Genomic DNA, 19,744 nt, shown 5'->3' on the forward strand with positions numbered 1-19,744 from the left:
CCAAATCCTGCCAGGTTTGTTTCTGTGTTTCAGAGACTGCAGGATCTCCAATGCTCGAGCTGCCAGCAGAGCAGAGAGGGTATCCCACAGCCACTGCGCTGGCACCCCCGAGATGCTGGGCCGGCTTCCAGCAACAGGCAGGTTCATTCCCTGGGGCCGTCACCAAAAGGGACCTATATCTGGGTCAGGGCACCAAAGTGATGCTCCTCCAGCACCTTAAGAGACATTCATGTTGCAGAAGGTGCTGCCTCAGTTTCCCCTCCATCTCTCCAGTAAGCTCCCACTTACCTGTGGTACATATACAGCTACTCTCCCTGTCTGTCAAGAAGACACGGTAAGAGCAGACCTGACCTCTGTGGACAGTCCCCTCCCTGCTCCTGCCTCCCCCCTGCCTCTGAGTCCAGCCTGAACACACTGGAAACCCCTGCCCATCCCTGCCATGGCTGCTCCTGCTCGGGGACCTCAGCAGTCGGGTCTGACTGCCACCCGTGCTGCTCCCTCGGGCAGGAGGTGGTTTCCCCTGACAGCACCGCTCCCGGCGATGGCTGACCATGGTGCTCTGGCGCAGGCCCAAGCTGGCGTCTTTTGCTCCGATCGCTTAATCCCAGGCAGAGTCCAGGGGATGTTTTCCAACAGAACGAGCCCTGCAGCAGAAGGAAGGAGCTGGTTCTGCCTCGGTGAGTGCTTCATCAGAAGTGATGGCCAGAAGCTGCCATTTCTTCTCACTGACTTTTTAAGCCACAGCAATCTGGGGCAAGAGGAGGGAGGGAGCCTGCAAAGTCACTCCCAGAGCTGCTGCGCCCCAGTTTATCTGTGGCTCCACTCCCCTCCACCCCAGCAAGGTTGGTCGGCTGTGAGAAGGATCAGAGGGCAAGAAACCCTCTGCAACACACGGCCAGGCCAGGTCAGGGTGGTTTGCAGCAGGTTTTAGCTGCTTAGCATCAGCTCCTCCTCTCTGGTGAATTGCAGCTGCTCTTGGTTTGGGAGACCAAAGTTTTCCTGGGCTGAATAAAGCCTCTGAATTGGCCGGCTCTGCAGCTCAAGGAGATCTGCATCCTCTCATTGCCTTACAGTGAAGATCTGTAGCGGGTAATGACTCTGCTTGGCTGATTTAGCCACTGCCCAACTCTAAATAATTACTAGCCCTTTCAGCTTTGTTCCTGCGTAAGCCTTTAAGTGTTTCCTTTGGAAAAGGCTTTGCCTGCACTAAACGTGGAGCCTGTGAGCTTCTCAGAGCCTTTCCAGGATAACATCAAATCCAGGCTGCCAATAAACCAGGCTGCAACACGTGCAGAAGGGCTGCTGGCTCTGGCGTGGGAGTGCCCAGGGCAGGGGAGGTGCCAATGGCAGCCAGCAACTTGATTTTCCTCCTTTCCTTTACAAGGAGGGATGGAGGAGGAGGAAAGCACAGCCACGTTGGACAACATCTTTCGACTGCACCTTGAACTGAGTAATAAAACTGTACTGAGGGATTCATTTTTGGTGCCTTGGGGCACAGCTTGCAGGGGAGCTGTGGGACATAAATTCCTCTCTTTGCAGCCGGCCGAGGGGGGAGCGTGGGGCAGGCTGCTGCTCCGGGCCACCGCTCCGGTCCTGCTCCCGCATCTGCAGGGTGACCTTGTGCATGCGGCGGCTGTATGTCACAGGACTGGGCTGAAAAGCTGAGGGACACGGGGGCTTCTTAGCCTATAGCTGTGCTCATGTAGGGCTGCTCTTGCATGCAAAGGTAGGCACTGCAGATGTACACCCATGCATTCGACACTGATGAACTGGAGGCCATTTAGGCGCATTTTATAGCCGCAGTGCCCTAGAGATGGCAGCAGGACAGGGTCTCCCTGGGGGATGCTCTCAGTGGGGAGCAGACCCCAGCCAGGGCTCCCTGGTCCCAGCGGCACCAGCAACCCGTGCTGCCTCTCTCCCCAGCACCCAGCACGTGTTGGGGCAGCTTGTGCCCACATCTGTCCTGGTTTGGCAGGCTGGGGAGATGAAAGCTGGGCACAGAGCTGGCAGTCCCCTCCCCCTGGGGCTGGGCACTGCAGGGCTGTGAGCCTTTGCGCAGCCTGGGAAGTGAGTGGACAGCGATGGTGATAAAATAAAGACAATTTGCACGGTGTGGGTGGAGGTGGTTTATGGGAGTAAGCAGGTACCAGAGTTATGAAATGGGCCCAGCAATGATTTGATGTACTATGCAGCAAGCTGGGGGGAAGCGTGGCAGAGTTATCCAGGGATCACCAACCCCTCAAAATTTATTAATGACAAAGGCCAGTGTCCAGGCCGGTAAGATGGAGAAGGAGCTGTGTATGTTTTCAGCACCACAACCTAACTTCTGCTACAGCACCACTGAATAGCTGGCATCACACGGCGCTCCGCAGAAATGGGGAGGTGTGTGCAAGCGTGGCTGTGACACAGAGATGTGTTTATGAATGTAAAATAGTTATTTAGCAAACCGCCAGAACTGGAAGCTAACTGATGTTAAATGGAGCAGCTGTTGGCTTCTATTTTCCTCCAGCAGCTTATCAGAGATCATCTCTTCAATCAAAGGCACTTAAAAAATTCTTTGACAATCAATTCATATTCTACTTTGTGCTAGGGAGAGAAGAAATACTAATAAAAGACCTCCCATGATTGCCTCTGTAATTTCCTTTGTACAAGATAAGTTTAGGTCCTGGTTCCTAAAGTACAACACGTAGGACATTAAGTTGTTGTTTTATTCAGAAAAATGCTGCCAGCCCCTAAAGAATTCAATTTTGTGATTCATTAAACCTTTATTCCACATCTCTATATCACACTCTTTGAATACATAATCCCAGACAGACTTGATTGGTAAAAAGATAATCCTATTTTTAGCTCGGAAAAACATCTATACAACAGCAAGGAAAACTTTCGTAGCAGAGCAAGGAAAAGATATAAGACCCTGCGACATTAGGGTAACAGCAAAGTGCTCATTAAAACTGACGGCTTTATAGAAGCTAACCGGAGCCAGGGAGAAGACTGTACATAAATACATGAATGGCACTTTGTTGTGTCGTTATCCCATACTATTCATGTCCTTGAATTATCTCCTGCAGCAAAATAAGTGCATGTTGGGATCCCATGGAGATGAGTGAGACTCGTGCTGCTGGTGCAGGGGGAGTGGGCTCTGGCTGGGAGGATGACTTGAATGTCCGACTGGAGGAGGGGTGATGGTCTGCGCTTGCCTGGGAGCGTGAGGCAGCTCTTCTGCCCAAAGAAATGCAGGGGAGACATCCCACGGGTTTTCAAGGTTAAGATGTGATTCTGCACTGCTGTGGCTCGTTTTACCCTTTGCACCCCAGCGAAACAGGTTTGCAGTCTTTCTGCTGGTCAGATCTGAGCTTTTCTCTTGAAGAACAAACTGAGGTCTGTAGTTTTATTGCCTTTTCATCTTGGTTAAGGTCTTGACAAGAAGGCTGGTTTGTAGCTGTCCGCCCCAGCAAGCTGGCAGCGTGCTGCTCAGGATGCTTCGGAAACAAGCCTATTAGGAAAATACAAATTCACCAGGGAGCAGGTATCAGGTGAGAGATATTCTCTCTGTCCAGGTGTTTGTACTTAGGATACAGTGATTTGGATGTGCTAGCTTGGATTTTGCTTTTCCTCCTAACTGTAAGTAATGGGAAAGCAGATGTTTAGGGCCATATTCAGCAAAGCACTTAGGCATCTAACTATCGCTGTAGGGTTTAGAAGCCCCAAATGCACATCTTCCACTCCCTTCCTCCAAAATCTCTATAAGGAGGGTAGGTTTTTTTCACATGATGCTCTTTTATCAATTAAAGATCAAACAAACAAGCAGGGAGCCAGGTGTCTGCTGGCAAAACTGCACCTGCAGCATCTCTGCTGTGGGCAGGCTGCTGCCAACTCCTGAAACCTCCCTGGCTCCTTGGGGCAGTTTTGGGTTTTTACTCTGTGATTTGAATTTTTGAACCGAGCAGCATGGGGTGCCTGGGCATGAACTCCAGGAGTAAATATAGATGTATACATACATATAGCCTGGGAGCTGCCAGGCTTGTTGGCACTTCTTCAGATTAAATGTGAGTGGCTTAAATAAAACCCGAGGCATCTGGGGCACCACGGCCACAGCCATCACCTCTGCCTGGGCCCTTCCCAGACGCTGAGAGGCTGGATGGGGAATAAGGGAGATGCTACCACATCCCCAGCACAGCAATGCTTTACACCGCGGGGGCACCCGGGCGGGGGGATGCCGAGGTGCCCAGCTCTCCCACCCTGGCCAGGACCCCCCTATAAATCCCCAGGATCCCCATGCACCCATTTGTGCCTTGCTTTCTGCCAGTCCTGCTGGGAAAGGAGCTGTTTGTGTCTCCTGATTGATGGTAGGCATAAAACCCTCCTGCTGAGATGAGCATGGTTTATTGCTCCATAATTCATCCCCTGGGGGAGGCGGCTGCCCTATGCCCCGACCGTGATACCCAGCTGTAGTGATATACGGCTCGAAGGCCACTGCATGCCCTGCAGTCCCCAGCCGTGCCCCATGGTGGGATGGGGCTGGCAGCGGGGAAGAAACCCTCGGGGCTGCAGAAGGGGTTTGGTTCAGGCTGCTCAGGCCGGAGCTCCACCATGCACAATGCCAGGGGGTGCGTGTGTGTGTGTATATATATGTATACACATGCATCTGAGGACCCTCTCCTCAGCATCCTGCCTGAGGTGGGGGGGTCCAAAATCTCCCAATTAGCTGAAAATTAGCCTCTGGGCCACGCAAGGAGCAGCAGGCTGCGGGCATCCCCAGTTGTCTCAGGGCAACAGGTAGCAGAGCCAGCCGCCGTGCAGCGAGCACCGCATCACCCGCCTCACGCCTGACCTTTATCTGCCTGAGGAAGGAGAGCGATAACTCACTACCAGCATTGCCACCACCGCCTTAATTGGTCTCATCTCAGGAGTGAAGATAAAGGTCGCTTCGTAGCTGAGTTCAGCCAATATGCTCTCCATATGGACAAGAAATGTTGCTTTTGTGTTAGCCATGTGCTGAAGTAGGGCTTTTTTTTTTTTTTTTCCTAGGGAGTTTTAAACTTCAGTGTAGCTAAGCACCAGTCATTAAAAAATAGCTCCAGCTACGAGAAGAAGTTATGGTATTTATAGGCAGTTAAAAGAAATCGCTGCTTCCCATTTAATGCTCCAGTTCAGCAAATCACTTAAGTGCATGGTGAAACTGCAGCGTGCAATGCGCTGCAGCATGTGCACACGCTATCGGGGGGACTTAAGCATGCTCTTAAGAAGGGAAAAGCAATATTTATGGGCTTTGCTCAGGGCTGGCCTGAATCAAGGCCATTTTATTAGCAGAAAATGTAGAGATATTACATCAAAGCAAATGTTATTTATAAAGCGCCACATTCCGTTTTCTGACGACAAGATAATTGTGGGAAGTGATCAAAGAAGGTTTGAAAGTTACGGAGAAGGCATCACTTGCGCAGCACATGGGAGAGGATGTCCTCACCGGCTCCAGCTTATCTGCTTGCTGCTGCTCACAAGCTAATATTGACATGGGCTCCCAAACACCGTGCTTAAGGGCACAGCTTGTTTAAATAGTGGTATTTAACATAACAAACACAGTAATCATTGTATCAACACCCATGGCTGGGAGATCGTGCATATCCGAGGAGGGTTTCAGCTCCCAGGAGCTGGCTGCAGGGAGGGCCGCTGGTCTTGGCATGGCCATGCCTTGTCACAGCCAAAGCCGGTGGCAGGAACAGGGGGAGCATCCCCTCCTGAGCCTGCTCCTGCAGAGCCACAGCCCATCCTCCTGCCAGGAGGGGTGGGGGACATGGAGGTGTTCAGCAAACCTCCGTCCTCAGCCATGATTCTGCAGCAAGCCCTGGCGGAGCGGCCGCAGAGGCATTGAGGGGAACACGGGGTTGAGGAGCTGGCGGCTGACCCCTGCCTGACACTGGGCACCGGCAGCTCCCTGCCTGCATGAGGGGCATTTCTCCTCCAAGCTGGCCTTGGCAGGAGGGGACCGGGGGGTCCTGTGATGCTCACACCCAGTGTAAGCAGTTGTGGGCCATCTCCCCAGATCCTGCTGCCTCTGGGCAAAGCTGAAGTGTGGAATAGAAAGCCAAAGTCTGAATTCGAAAGCCAGTCCTGGCACAAGGAGGGAGGGGACGGGGACAGGGTGAGGCATGGAGGTGGCGTGGGGTCCCAGAGCCCTCCATGGATGGGACATTGCCCAGGGAGCCCCCATCACATAGGACAAGCCCCCAGACCCACGTAAAGGGCTCATTTGCCTCCCAGGAGGAGGATAGGGAAGCTGCCTAAGCATCCTCCAAGTCCTACACATTAATAGTGCTTGCTCTGCTAATTATCCGTTAGGGTGGTGAGGCCTGGTGGGACAGCGGGTGGGAAGGGGTGGGAGGAGGCGAGGAGGGAAGCCCTGCACAGAGGAGCTCCCCTTCAACGTCCCTGCGTGTACGTCTAGGGACGGCAAAGCACATTTATGAAGGACAAGTGTTGCAAGTCCACCCTGTCTGATTTTGTTAATCCTTTGCATCAGGGTTGGCAAAAAAAAGAACATCTCCTCTGCAAGGTAACTCCCGGCGAGTGCCGCCTTTCATTGAAACTTAAATGCCAGAATAATCTCAGCTGATCATTTTTCACTCCCCTCTCGGGACTGAGGTGTGGAGGATCCTTTCCTTCCTTTCTGGAAACAGAGCTTATCCAAAGAAATCCTGTAGTTATCCAAAGAAAACCCATTGTTCTCTAAAGAAATGGTGTTCGTCGGAACTCGGCACTCACCACCAGAGCCGATGGCTGTCCCGGCCAGCCCGGGGAGGCACGAGCACGGCAGCTGACCGATGCACGCTGCCTTCCTGCCACGGTGGGCAGCCTGCGGGGACGGCCACCGGCGCTGGCCTGGGATTCACCGGGGCTGAGGTGAAATTTGATTGCTTCCTTTGCAGATGGCAGTCAGGCTGTGACCCAAAGGCTCGGGAACATCTCCGGTTCCTGAATTTGCTTCCCTTCGAACGCTCGATGCCAAAAAAGAAAAAAAAAAGTAGCAAGATCCCAAGATGTTTTGGTTTCACGACACTGGTGTCACTGCTGCCTGAGAGCTTGTAATCATTTGTGTTGGAGGCGGTGAGGGCAGCCCTGCCCCAGAACGGATGGGTGGTTGGGCAGACCCGCTCTCAGCTGCCTGAGAGGGGACGCCTGCATCCAGGGCCACTCCTCCTCCAGACATCTGTTAAGGCTTTGAGCCCTTGAAATTCATTATTAAAAAACTCTCTTTGACTTCAGCAAGAGCAGGATTTCATCTTTAGTCTGGGTTTTGAGCAGGGAAGGGATTTCAGCTTGGGGAAGCTGGGCTGGATTAGTCTTTTGTGTAGGGGCTTCAAACATCTTTCATATTCACTTTAGCTTTACCTGTGCTGAACCAGGAAATAAATAATGTATATGGGAAGTAGGGTAATGCATTGTGGCGCTGAAACCCTGGAGATGGTTGAATAATAAATAAAAGCCTCTCTCCTTTTATCAGTGGCTTATGTCCTTGCTGGCTGAGTATCAAGCTGGGCAGCCAGAACAGTGTAAGGGTGAAGGGAGAGCAGAGGGAAGGGCAGTGGGAGCACTATGGCTCCATGGGAAAGCCCCCGGGACCTCCCAAGAGCCGCAGCAGGGTGCCAGTGGCACTGCTGGCCTGGATCAGGCCCGTGGGAGCCACAGGTAGCAGCCACCCTCTTCCCCAAACCCTCCTACCCAGCACCATTTTGGGGTGCGCCCAGAGAGAGCGGTGCCTTACCTGCATGATGCTTTTGTGTAAGGGTTGATCATCGTTTTACACGGCTGTATCACACGCAGGCTCACATGCAGGGCATATGTTGGTTCTGGCAAGGATGGGATTTTAGCGTACAAACCAGCGTCCCCCTCACAGGGGGCTGTGACCTGTTTACAGGGGAGGGCTGAGACAGGGTTTGGGGAGTTTTGCTCATTGTCTGGCCGGGGAGTCCCACCAAGACGTGCCGGGGGAACGTCAGCACCTCCAAAATTTAGAGGGGAATCCAATTCAGACTGACCAATTTAGAGAAAAGCGTTAAATCCTGACCTCCATCAAGTCATGAATTGCAGAACGTGCTGGGAGGAGCTGTGGGAAAGGGGAGGGCGGAGGGGAGAGTCCAAGCCTGAGCTGAGCCCCAGGGAGAGAACATGTGTGTAAAGACTCCTGGACCAAGAGCCACCTCCATGAAAGTAGGACCCAGCCTGCAGTCCCGGACCGCAGCCGTGGGAGCTGTGCGTGCATCCCAGCAGCTGCTCCACCGCTTCAAGCAGAGGATGCTTTGGAGCTGAAATGAAGCGTTGGCAGCTACAGGCACGGATTGTTTCTCTCTCCTCACACCTGTCTCCAAACCTTGTAATTGCATTGTTCATATTTACGTTGCGGCAAAGAAATGTGTTTTATACTTAATGTTTGTCTTCTCTGAGGAGTGATCCCAGGGGGTTGGCAGGTTTCTGGGTCCTCTTGCCCCTGTGTGTGCTCCTGGGGGGTTTGGTCTCAGACTTCTGAGAGATGGAGCAAACAGTGTCTCACCCCACGGCTCTCCATGGGGAGGGAGGCTCAGGGGATGCCAAACCACCTCCCTAAGGGAACTCGTGGAGGAGTTTGTCTCTGTGAGACCTGCTGAAACCCAGATCATTTCTGCAAGCCTCCATGGCCGCTGGAGTTAATCGATGCAGTTTGTTTGCCTTTGGGGCAGAAGGTATCGATCCCCTTTGTCTCCCTCCCTCCTTGCATGGTGCCAGGTGTCTGAAACATGTCCAAGTTGTGCTGGTGCCAGGCCAAGTGGCAGCTGAATTATCACCCGGGTCACCCGGTTGCTGTTGGAAATGCACAATAAGCTCCCAGCTAAAAGAGGGGGGGGGGGGGGAAAAAGCCAAACAAAATCCCCGCAAGCAGCTGCTCAGAGCCCGAGCAGGCAGGCCCTCTCCATGCACACCGGCCGGCAAAAAGCATGCCAGCAACACTGCCCCATCCTGGGTGCTGCCGACGGCTTGGAGGGGGTGTCGCCGGTCAGTTGGCGCAGGGACCCCCCTCCACGAGGGCCGTTTGCAGGGGCTGGCTCCGCATGGGTGCTGCACCCACGGGACGTGGCTGTGGCTCCCCGGCTGCTGGGCTGGGAGTGCTGCCTCTGGGGTGGCTTTCCCTGCTCGGTGGGTGGCGGCGGCTGCAGCATGGCTCTCCTCCTCCTGGCAGCTTTGCTTTCATCGTTAAACAGCTTAATGCAATTCCCCTTCCAGCCTGGCTCTGCAGCAGGTACCAGCTCTAACGCGGATAACTCGAGGGGCCACGCGCGGCGGCTTGCGAGCTGACTGAGCCTTTGTGTTCAGCCGTCTCCCAGCACACGGCTTCCCTGCGAAGATTTGCACGGGGGACTGGGTTTGCTGCTGGCAGGAGGAGGGGGTCCATGACCCACCCTGTACACACGTGCTCCAGCTAGTGGAGTTCCAACCTGTCCAGCCAGAGAGGGAAGCAGGATGAAGCCACTGGTGCTGGCTCCGTTTGTGTGGGTGCCCTGAGTGCTTGCCTGTGATCCGTGTGGCCAGCCTTGTACACGTGTGTGTAAATATATATATGTACTGAACCCTGTGCATGTGCCTGCTGAGGGCACAGAGCTGCAGCAGCCTCCCCTCTCTCAGGCTGTCAGATCCAGCATGGTATATGTTCCTTTAACAGTTAGGGCTCTGCCAAGAGCTTAAAAATGTGTAGTGGGTGCTAGAAATAGTGATAGTGATCTGAGAATTGGGATGCTAAAATAATAATTTTGTGTTGCTTTATTTCTTTTGCACTGTGGTCACTGAGGCTATGCATGGACCAGGCTTTTCGGGGTAATTTGGAGAAGCAAGAGAGGCCTCTATACATGACAGTGACAGTCACACGACTGCTGGAGTTGGAGCTTTTGTACAAGTTGATTATCACTAATTTCCCAATCAGCTAATGAGAGCTAATGATGCTAGTGCCCTTCCAGTGCTAGCAGCACTGAAAGTCTGGTGGTCACTGATGCCAGCCAAGCCCAAGCGACCAGAAGGGTTCAGTCCACTTAATAACAGCTGGAGTTTACCTCCTGTTTGAACACAGGGATGATTTGGCAGCATCCCAAAGCACCTGGCCTTTGGGAGCTGTGCATCTCTCAACACTGGCTAAAGCACCCATGAAGTGCTTGGAAACTCATCCCTTGAACATACCAGCTTCAATGGGAGTTGTTTGAACACCTCCAGGAGCAAGAATGAGCACTGAAGTAGCAAAGCGTGTTGTTCTAGCACAGCTGAAACTGTCATAAGTGCCCCTGCGAAGGCTGGAGAGGCAGGTTTAATGCCTCTTTTGATATATAGCAGAAGCATTCATAGAAAGCAAGGAACATTTATCAAACACCTGAAGCACACGCCTCTGTGCGGCTGATGGGAGCCAGCTGCAAATGTTTATACTCATGCCTTTGCTGGGGGAGCAGAGAGGGGTTTTCTCCACTGCGAGGAAGTGCTGTGTAAGCTGCAAGTAAGTGCGTTTGGACTGGGGCTGCTGGGCTGTGGCCTGCATCACTCGGGCTGAGCGGCGTGATGGGGCATTACAGTGACTCAGCGCTGGACCATGAATAAATGGCCAAAGGAAGCTCAGCGCAGGCCAGTTCCTGAGCCCTGGCAGACAGAGAGCAGCTCTCCGCAGGCGTTACACCAGGCTGACTCCATCAGTCTGGGTAGCAAGAGAAATCCCAAACCAAGGACGAATTTCCTCTGTAGCAGCTGGGCTGCTTGGGCACGTTGCTGTACACCGCACTCACATGCCTTGATCACTCCTTTTCATTTTCCTGTGGGAAATAGTAGAAAAAGACCTCCTCCTGTGCCGTGTGTCACCAGGGAGCTTACAATTTCCCTGTGCAGCTGGGAACATCTCTTAGCGGTGCCAGGCATCTCACCCCCGCAGCGTGGCCCTCGGGTACCCGTGCTGTGGCAGACGGGAGATGCATGGCCCTCGGGAGGTGCACAGCCCTTGAGAGAAGCCTCTTGCAGATGTAACAATACCAGCCTGATCCACGCTGCCAGCTGCACCGTCTCCCCAGGCACCTTCACTGTAAGAGGGCACGGGTGGCAGGGGACCAGCAGCACCCACGAGTGCAGGGTCTGGTCCCCACATTCGTCTTCTTGCTTCCTGGCCAGGCATCGAGTTCCACAGCTGCTGTCTAGATCCGATTTAAAATCCTGTGCACACATTACTGCTGTTCACCAAAAGGTATTTTGACAAGGCTCTGTGATACACTAATTAGAAACAGTCACTTAAAATCCACATCTGAAACGCATTGTGGAATTGAGGTTCAAGAAGTGCAGGTTTGCTACAGACACTGGATTCCTAAAGAACGATTTCCCACACCTAAATAATGATGTTTTCCATCATGTTACATCCATTAGCTATAGCTTGGCAGTTGCATCCATCATAATATGCTATTTCGGGGAAATAAATGAGTGTATTTTTCTCTGTGAGAACCAAGGCAAAAATATCTGGCTGCTGAAATATTGAGCAGGTTTATACAGCTAGACCAAGTGCAGATTATTGCTCTAATACATTGATTCAGCCATTAACATACAGCATAGACTAGCCTGCTTCCTTATAATCCTGTAACTTCAGAACTAGCATTTTCATAGTTACTACTTATTAAGTTTGCTTTTAAACTATGCAATTAGCCTTCCAGCAATGTTATTAAATGATATCATGACTCCGCCAGAACCAGCCTGCCTGCGTTTATAGCTGTTCCCAATAGCCGAGGCACCTTTTAGTCTCCTCATCTTGGGAGGGTGTCTGCTTTCCCTTTGCTTTTTAAAAGCATTTCAATTGAATTTCCTAAGTTCTTCCCCACCATATATATGTGCCAGCAGGTCCCTGATTTTCTATTTCCAGAAGGGGGTCTCGGGTAGTACATTTCAGAAAGAAGAGTGACACAGCTCCAGACACATATGCCTCCCCTGGTCTCCCTCTGCCATTGATGGAAGAGCATTGACATTCCCGTCGTACTCCGTCAACGTCATTTCTGCTTTGTGTTGGAGCGGGATGTGCTGCTCCGGCGGGATGAGCCGAGGAGGAGCGTAGGAGCGTCACGCTGTGCCCTGAGCAGCACCCCTCACGTGCCCTCCCTGGGTGTCCCTGGGTACCTGTCCTCTCTCACTATTCCATCTGCAAACTGGAAATTAATGCAGTTCATCGTCCATCTCGTGAGGATTAACAAGGCGTTTGCAGGGCTTGCAGCACACAGAGCACCAGGTAAATGCTGCGTCTTGCCAGTCTGAGGGGCCTCACCCAGCGCCGCCAAGGTCATCGGGACTTGAAACAGCTTTACCACCCTTTGGAAGAAGGAGATGGCCCATCTGGGGCTGATTTAAAACCGGCCAGGCTGCAGTTTAACTGCATCCATGAGGCTGCTTATGTGTAACCACTCCTTGCCTGGGAGGAGGAAGAGAGAGGAAACAGCAGCCACCAGACGCTCCCCACGTCCCCGCAGGCACCGCTCAGCCCCTCCGAGCCCCCATCCCTCCTAGAAATGGTGCATCATCTGCCGGGGTGCAACCGAGTCGTGGGTTAGGTGGACAATACTGCATGGGAACGAGCTATCAAATATACTGCTTCTTCCATACTGCTTCTTCCATGCTCTGGCCTCAGTATTTGCCAGCTGGGAATCCCTTCCCTGATCAACTGTGGGGAAAATAATACATTGGGGATTGTAGCGGGGTGTCACTCTGCCTTGCTCTGGGACTGACAGCCAGGCGATGCCGTGCAGGAACGGGTGTACCGGGGGATGGAGAACCCTGGGCTAATTGATAAACATCACTCAAAGAGCAGAGAGTTTGGAAAATGTGCCAGTTCGAGATTTTCAGTGATATAATCACAGGAAATTTAAAACGCTTGATTCTCAATGAGCCTAATCAAAAGGAAGTTCCTGAACTTCAGCTACAAAGTGAGACCCCATGCTGTAACAACACGAGCGCTAATCTCAGACGCTTTAGTAGAGTACAAGAGCAAAAAATGCTCCTGGGACAGCGACAGCAGGCACCGCACGGAGCAAGCGAGCAACAGAGAGAAGGCGGCTCTGGAATCAGCACCTTCCTCTTGCACACCAGGTGCTGATACAGGAGACGGGAAACTCCAACAGGATCTTCTGCTCCCAACAGTGCTGCTCCCATCGATATCTAAAACAATAAAATTGGCCCTTAGTCAACCACTGCAAAGTTGCGTAAAGCATATTTGATAGATTACACCTATCACAACTTTTAGCAAGAGGAACAGGTACAATTAACAGGCTGTGCAAAGGATCTTCTCTGCAATTTTTTCCTTGACATCATCAGTAATTACCTGCACTAAACATGCTGCTGCAGCGCGTGGGCTTGTCAATCAAGAGCCAGCTCAGACCCAGAGCATCATAAATTCACTGTGATAAACTTTGCTGCCAGGTCGAGGGAGAAGCGCTGTCAGAAGGGTAGCTAGCATCTGCAGGGCTTTGCGTCCCTCCCCGTGCCCTTGCGGCTGAGTCTGGGGAGAGGAATTACCATGGAGCTGTGCCACACACACCGGCTGAAAATGCTGGTACTTCCGTCTCTCCAGAAGAGCCATCCCACAACTACCTTATGCGAGCCTGGCAGTTCCCTCAGCTGGAGAGATACAAGGTTATTAAGCAAATATGATTAATGAATAAAAGAAGCTCTGGCACGCTGGAACGAGGCTCCAAGGCCTGCCGGGCTCCACGAGGATTCATCGGCTTGCGCTTTGGGAACTGCGTCAGGTTTCTGCAGTAATATGATTAACATGCTGTGTAATGGGCTAAATCCATCCCAAGCGTCCCTCCGGTTAAGCCTCTGTGCCGACACCTGGCATGAGTTTGGCCCTTTTACAGTGGATGCACTTGACAGAGCCATACTGCTAAACTGGAAGAAAGGAAGGTACTGAGTTACTGCTGCAGTCGTGGCAAAAAGGATGGAGAGGAGGGATGAATCTGGGAGGGCACAGAGAGACTCAGACCAGACCAGCCCCGCCTCTGCCCTTGCCCTTGCCCCCCTCCTGGAGCGTGGGAGGGCTGTGGGTTTGGAGCAGATGTGTGCTGAGCCTGTGTGCCTTCACTGCTGTACTGTGCCCTCCGTACCATGGCAGGACACGGGACTCAGCTATACGCTCATTTGCCACGTAGCTCTGCTGTCCCCAGCTCCAGAAAACGTGGAGCTGCCAGGCCTCACCAGCTGGAGGAACGGGAATGATGGGGAGCGCTGCCTTCCTTATCTGTGGGGCCAGATTGTGAGCAGCTGTGGGTAGATAAAGAGCGATGGAGACTGGCTGGAGGAAGGTGTTTGCTTCCTCTGCAAAGCAAACTCTCTCTCCCTCTTCCCAGCATACCCTGGTAGCAGCCGGGCTGCCTCTGGGCAGGGAATCATCTCTGCTGCAGGGGTAAAATCAAGAGTGTGGGTGAAGTAAGAGTAGGAACTTGAGTGACTGAATTCAGTTTATTTAGCTCACTGTGTTGGGGCTGCTGCTGCTTCTTACCTGCCCCTGCCCAGGATGGGTGCCCCCCGCTGAATGGCAGTGTGGCTGGGAGCAGCCCAGCACAAGCCGCTCTGTAGCGGCCAGGCTCAGCTGTGGGTTTTGCTCTGCTCTTTCGCAGGTTGGCTCCATCCTGCTGTAGTGTCCTGTACAGCACTAACTAAAATATCCTATTTCTTACCCATTCCAATGTACCTTCTGTTTCAGGTAAGTTCCATGTTTTGGTGCTGTTTTAATAATTCCTAGCAAGTAACTTTGTTTTCCAGACCTGGCTAGTTTCATGCAACTGTTCATTGCAGTCCCTCACAGTTTGGTTTAGTCTCATAATTACTGAGTGATCACAAGGAATCGAGTCATTTAGAGAAACTCCCTAGAAAGGAATTAATCGCAACCAGACCTTGTTTAAATCCCGTTGCCACACCAATTCCCCACACTTACAGAACCTGACCACAGTGTGAAAATTGATATTTATGCCGAGGAGCGTCAATGTGCTGCCTGCCCACCGTTCCCTGATTTACTCTCCTCCGGGGTCTGAACTCTGTGGCTGCGGTGAGACACGCTGCTTGATTTCCAAGCCTTGAAAATGAAACAACTGCCCGCCCAGGCCCTTTGGTACCAAATGTGACCAGCACATTAACGCCGCTAGATTCTGTGGATGATCAGCCTCCAGCTTTAAGTTAAATCACTTGGTTTCTTGCAGTCTGATTCCTGCAAACTTGTTGAACCAGATGAAAACAGTAGCAAAACAGCCAGATTTTGTGATAGGGATTAAAAGTCTGCTGCTGGGCATGACTTACATTCATTCCCCCTGGCCTGTGGTTTCCCCCTGCCCTTCTGGCTAATGAGGGACAGCCTCGGCATACAGGTGACAGAGTTCCAAGGAGGCCAAAACTGTTGGGAGAAGTTTTTCCAGAGGTGAGGAGACTGTCCGGGGCTGCTGGGGACTGGTCGTCTTCTTGGGCAGCACATCCTGTGGCTGCTTGAAGAACACTCCCCCCACCCCCGAGGCCTGGGATGGGTTTCAGAGTTTGTTGAAAATGACAAAAATCTCTCTTAGTTACCAGTATTATGACACAACAAAATAGAAGTTTTTGTGATATTCTCTACAGTGGAAAAACTCTGAAAAAAAGTATCTGTTGGCTTTCAAAGTCGCTTGCTCCAATAATCTTAACAGATGGATGGCTGCTTGCAGCAATGTGGCTGGTCTGCACTTGCAACCCTTTAGCTCCCGTGGAGACATAAATGTTTTGTGTGGAAAGAGCAAGTTCTCCTTCCTGAGATCATGGCCACGGCCTCTGGGGCATGGGGGGTGCAGGCAGGAGAGTGGGAGCCCAATGCCCAGTGGGGCACAGCCTGCCCAGCCCCATGTGGTACCCAAGGCACCAGTGTGACATTTATACTCTGCAGCTCTCCCATGGGATGCTGCTAAGGCCTGGGTGGAGCATCTTACTGAAAAGGATGCAAAGGCACAAGCACTGGAGCAGGGGCAACAAGTGCTAATAATTGTAATGACTCCGGTTTGACCAATAATGGATCTGTTAACATAGTCTCTGCAACTAGAAATGACAGGTTTATTTCTGTACTTCTCTGGAGAGAGGCTGGAGTTATTATAAAGTTGTTAAGCTATTGTTATATACAGGTATTCTGGCTGAATGAAGAAGTCGAGTGCTATGAGGGCGTATGAAAAAGATACCTCAGAGGTGCACAGGAGAAGTTAGGGGAAGGGACAGTGAGGCATTGGTAGTGGGAAGGGGCTGGTTTAGCTGTGGGACCAACCAAAGCTAGATAAGATAAACCTTAAGTCACCTTGAGCTCTTGACAAGGTGTGTAAACCATTTTCTTCTGTCATACAGCTGATCTGTGAAGATTCCTACAGGGAGGTGAGCAACAGAGCTGGTCTTGCGCTGAGGACATCCTGCTCACCAGATCTCTAAATGCTGTTGTGCTCTGCAGCATAAGCAGAGACCAGCCAAGCTCCAAAACTCAGGGAAGAGTCCACCTGTGATTGCACTTGGTATGGGCCTCTGCAAACATTATGTTGTAGCCTGCAAAGCTTGTGTACTTGGTGTGAGCGAGTGTGCAATGCCTGTAAGGTCTGAATTCAACCAGCCGGCTGGAGGAGGGAAGCTCGGCGAGAAGGGAAGATGCTAGGCGGAACTGGCACGTGGAGAGGACGACTCAAAACCCAGTGTGGGTAGCATCTTGGATCCACTCAGAGCTTAGAAGCTCTAAACGCAGTAGGATACAGCAGCTGGATCTTCTTCTGGCAATCTGAACATCCACCACAGGGAACAGAGCCAGGGCTGTGACACACGAGCATGAAACTTTAGTTGGAAAAGACAAATGGAATGTGAAAAACCACCAGAAACTCCCAAAGCGGGTCAAATTCCTTGATGCGTCTAACAATAGATGTAGGATGGGAAGGGCAGGGTCGATCTGGTTGCATGCCCTCCTGTGCCTCCTGAAATCTGGGCTCCACTGTGGGCCTGACTCCACTGTGGTAAAATTCAAAGCAGGCGGCTGAAATTGTGGAAGCTTTGGCTGTGCCTCCTCCACCCGGGCCCGCCTGGCATAATATTAGCTTCACGCCTGAGCGAGGAGGACTTGGCTTATTAAACTTGCAAACCTGCCTTGTGCTAGCCCTTGGGTATTGAGGACTGCTGGGTCTCTGGGGCAGGATGCTCTAATGCTACTTTTACGCCACGTCTACCGTAACAAGGCCTCCTTAATTGGCTTGTGGTTCCCACCAGCACTGCGAGCAAAGAACAAGCGATGGAGAAAAATCTGCCAGGGCCACAGCTACTGTTTGGTGCTGGTGCATCACTTGTTCACATGTTGGCTTCCTCCCCAAAGACAAACCTTTGAATACCTTTGGGTATCCAAAAAGGTCTGTGGGGAAGATACGCAGCAAAATCCAAGCACAAGGCATGGGGGGCACAGGCAGCCCTTGTCTGCAAGGCTTCCCCCTGCCCAGTCTGGTTTCTCCCCCCTGCTGAGTCCTGAGTTTTCAGCAGCATGGGAGAAACTTGCAGTGAGATTATTATTTTTTTTTTTTCTTCTCCATTTTTAAAAAACAGCCCCCCTCTTCCCTGCTTTAATCACTTTAAAACAACCCTTGAGGAGTAAGACTAGGGTAAATAAATGTGGGAACCAGGGGAGTTCTTGAACTGTTAAAGAAATCAATATAAATCACAGAGTAACCTTGCCCTGATATCTTCCTTATCACCTCTGAGGCTCTACCTGCCTTTGTCTAACAACAATCTCAGTTAATTAGATAATTAATCTAATTATCTAATTAGGTAGAATCACTAATAGCTATTCCACCTAATTAGGCCAGTGGCTGTATCTCAGCAGCAGCGGTTCTCTCTTTCTGGCTAACCCTCCACCTTCTGCCATGCCTGAAACCAGGCACAGACACAATTCATGGCTCTTTGTCTGCCTTAACCAAAACCACCTGGAAACGGTTTTACATTTTCACTTGGGCTTTCCTTGAATGAAGGCGAGGTGGCCAGTTGGAAAGTAGAAATGGAAGCTCTCAGCACAAGATTAATTTTTTAGCAATGAATGCAGCAAGCTCTTCATTTTTTTGATTCATTCTCTTGGTCTAAGATTAATTTTAGCTCTGAACATAGCAACCTGTTATGTCTGAATTGATCCTAGGGGAACATATTCCTCTGAGGCTGGGGAAACAGTGTAAGTAGGGTGTTTTCCCCCTTTTTGTTTGGACAAGTTTAGCTAACTTATGGCTGTGGTCCCAAACACAGTCTCTTCCCCTGCAGAAACACGGGTTGTTCTCTTGCTGCAGCTTTCCCAATCCATCCTATGTGCAATGGCAGGAGGGAGCCAGGCAGAATTAAAACCAGCCTAAGGCCATCGGTTCCCCTGGCAGCACAGTCCCACTGCTTGTCTCTGCAGGGATGCTGTAGCTGGCAGCACCATGACACTCTCTTTGGACTGGTGATGGCAGCACGGCTGTCCCTTCAGGAGCTGTGTTTGGGGCTGCAAAAATACTATTCCCCTAATGCCTAAATTGGATTTAAGGGCATTTTTGTACATTCCAAAACAAATTGGCAGGTGTCTGCAAAGCAGGCAGCCAGGCATAGCCCTAAGAAAAGATCACGCTTCGCACCCACAGCTCTGCTTTCTCGGGATCCCACCCTACGCACCAGCCTAAGCGCAAGAAAAGCCATTCAACATCCGAGCAGTCAAGAATTTTGACTCTTCCAGTCCAAGGAATGTTAAATGCCTCATGCCATCACTGTCAGCTGCTGGAGAGCCTTGCTGGAGCCAGGCTGACGCCTACAGCTATGGCAGGCACCACTTGGTGCGGTGCTTGGGGAAGGAGGCACTGGGCTCAGAAATCCACGCTGTGTGTTGCAGAGTCCAGAGGAACCTTGGCTGGAGTTTAGAGAAGATAAAATGGCCAGGTAGGTTCTGCAAGAGCATTTCTGCGGTAGACCACTTCTCTCTCCTGGAAACGCTTCCTTCCCGTAGTGCTCCCAGGTTAATCTGCTACAATAGCATCCAGACCTGTGATCTGATTCTGGGGAGAGAGTCCTGTTCCTGCCTACATCCTCCTGCATGACTGGGATGATGGGCAACAGATGAATCAATGGCTTTTCATTTTGCTTTCTCTGTGTTTTGGGTTTTTTATATATATATTTATATATATATATAACTGAAGCACTGTAAAATGTCTCCTTGGGGTAATTTGATTTCTCTTTAAAAAAAAAATTTATATATCACATATATATATTTTTGAACTGCTTGGAGCAAAGGTGTCTCAGCATTCTCATTCTGAAACCCCCATACTGAGGTGTTTATTACAGCATTGTGAAAATTCACATTTAGTTGAAACTTGGCAAATGTTTTTTGGCTTGAAGCAAGTTTTCTTTTGAAGGAGTTTACTATTAAGTGTTTAATGTTGTTTTTTTTTTTCTTTTTTCCTTTCTCTGTATTTTTCTTTATAAAAAGCAACACCTTCCAGAACCGGCTTCAGAAGCTGTAGGCCAGCTCTGCAGCAAGTGTGAAAGCCGCAAGTCAAGCACAGAGCTGCAGCCATTCATGCTTTTTTCTGACATCTGTTAAGGGAATGGGAGGAAGGGAATTCAGCTGTACTCTATGAGAAAAGAGGCTTTTTTGTTGTTGTTTTGGTGAGTCCTGAGTAGCTGCACTCCCACCAGATGCCGCTGATCCTAATGCCAGCTGCACAAAAACACAGCA

This window comes from Phalacrocorax aristotelis, chromosome 6, assembly GCF_949628215.1.
Source record: "Phalacrocorax aristotelis chromosome 6, bGulAri2.1, whole genome shotgun sequence".
NCBI lineage: Eukaryota > Metazoa > Chordata > Aves > Suliformes > Phalacrocoracidae > Phalacrocorax > Phalacrocorax aristotelis.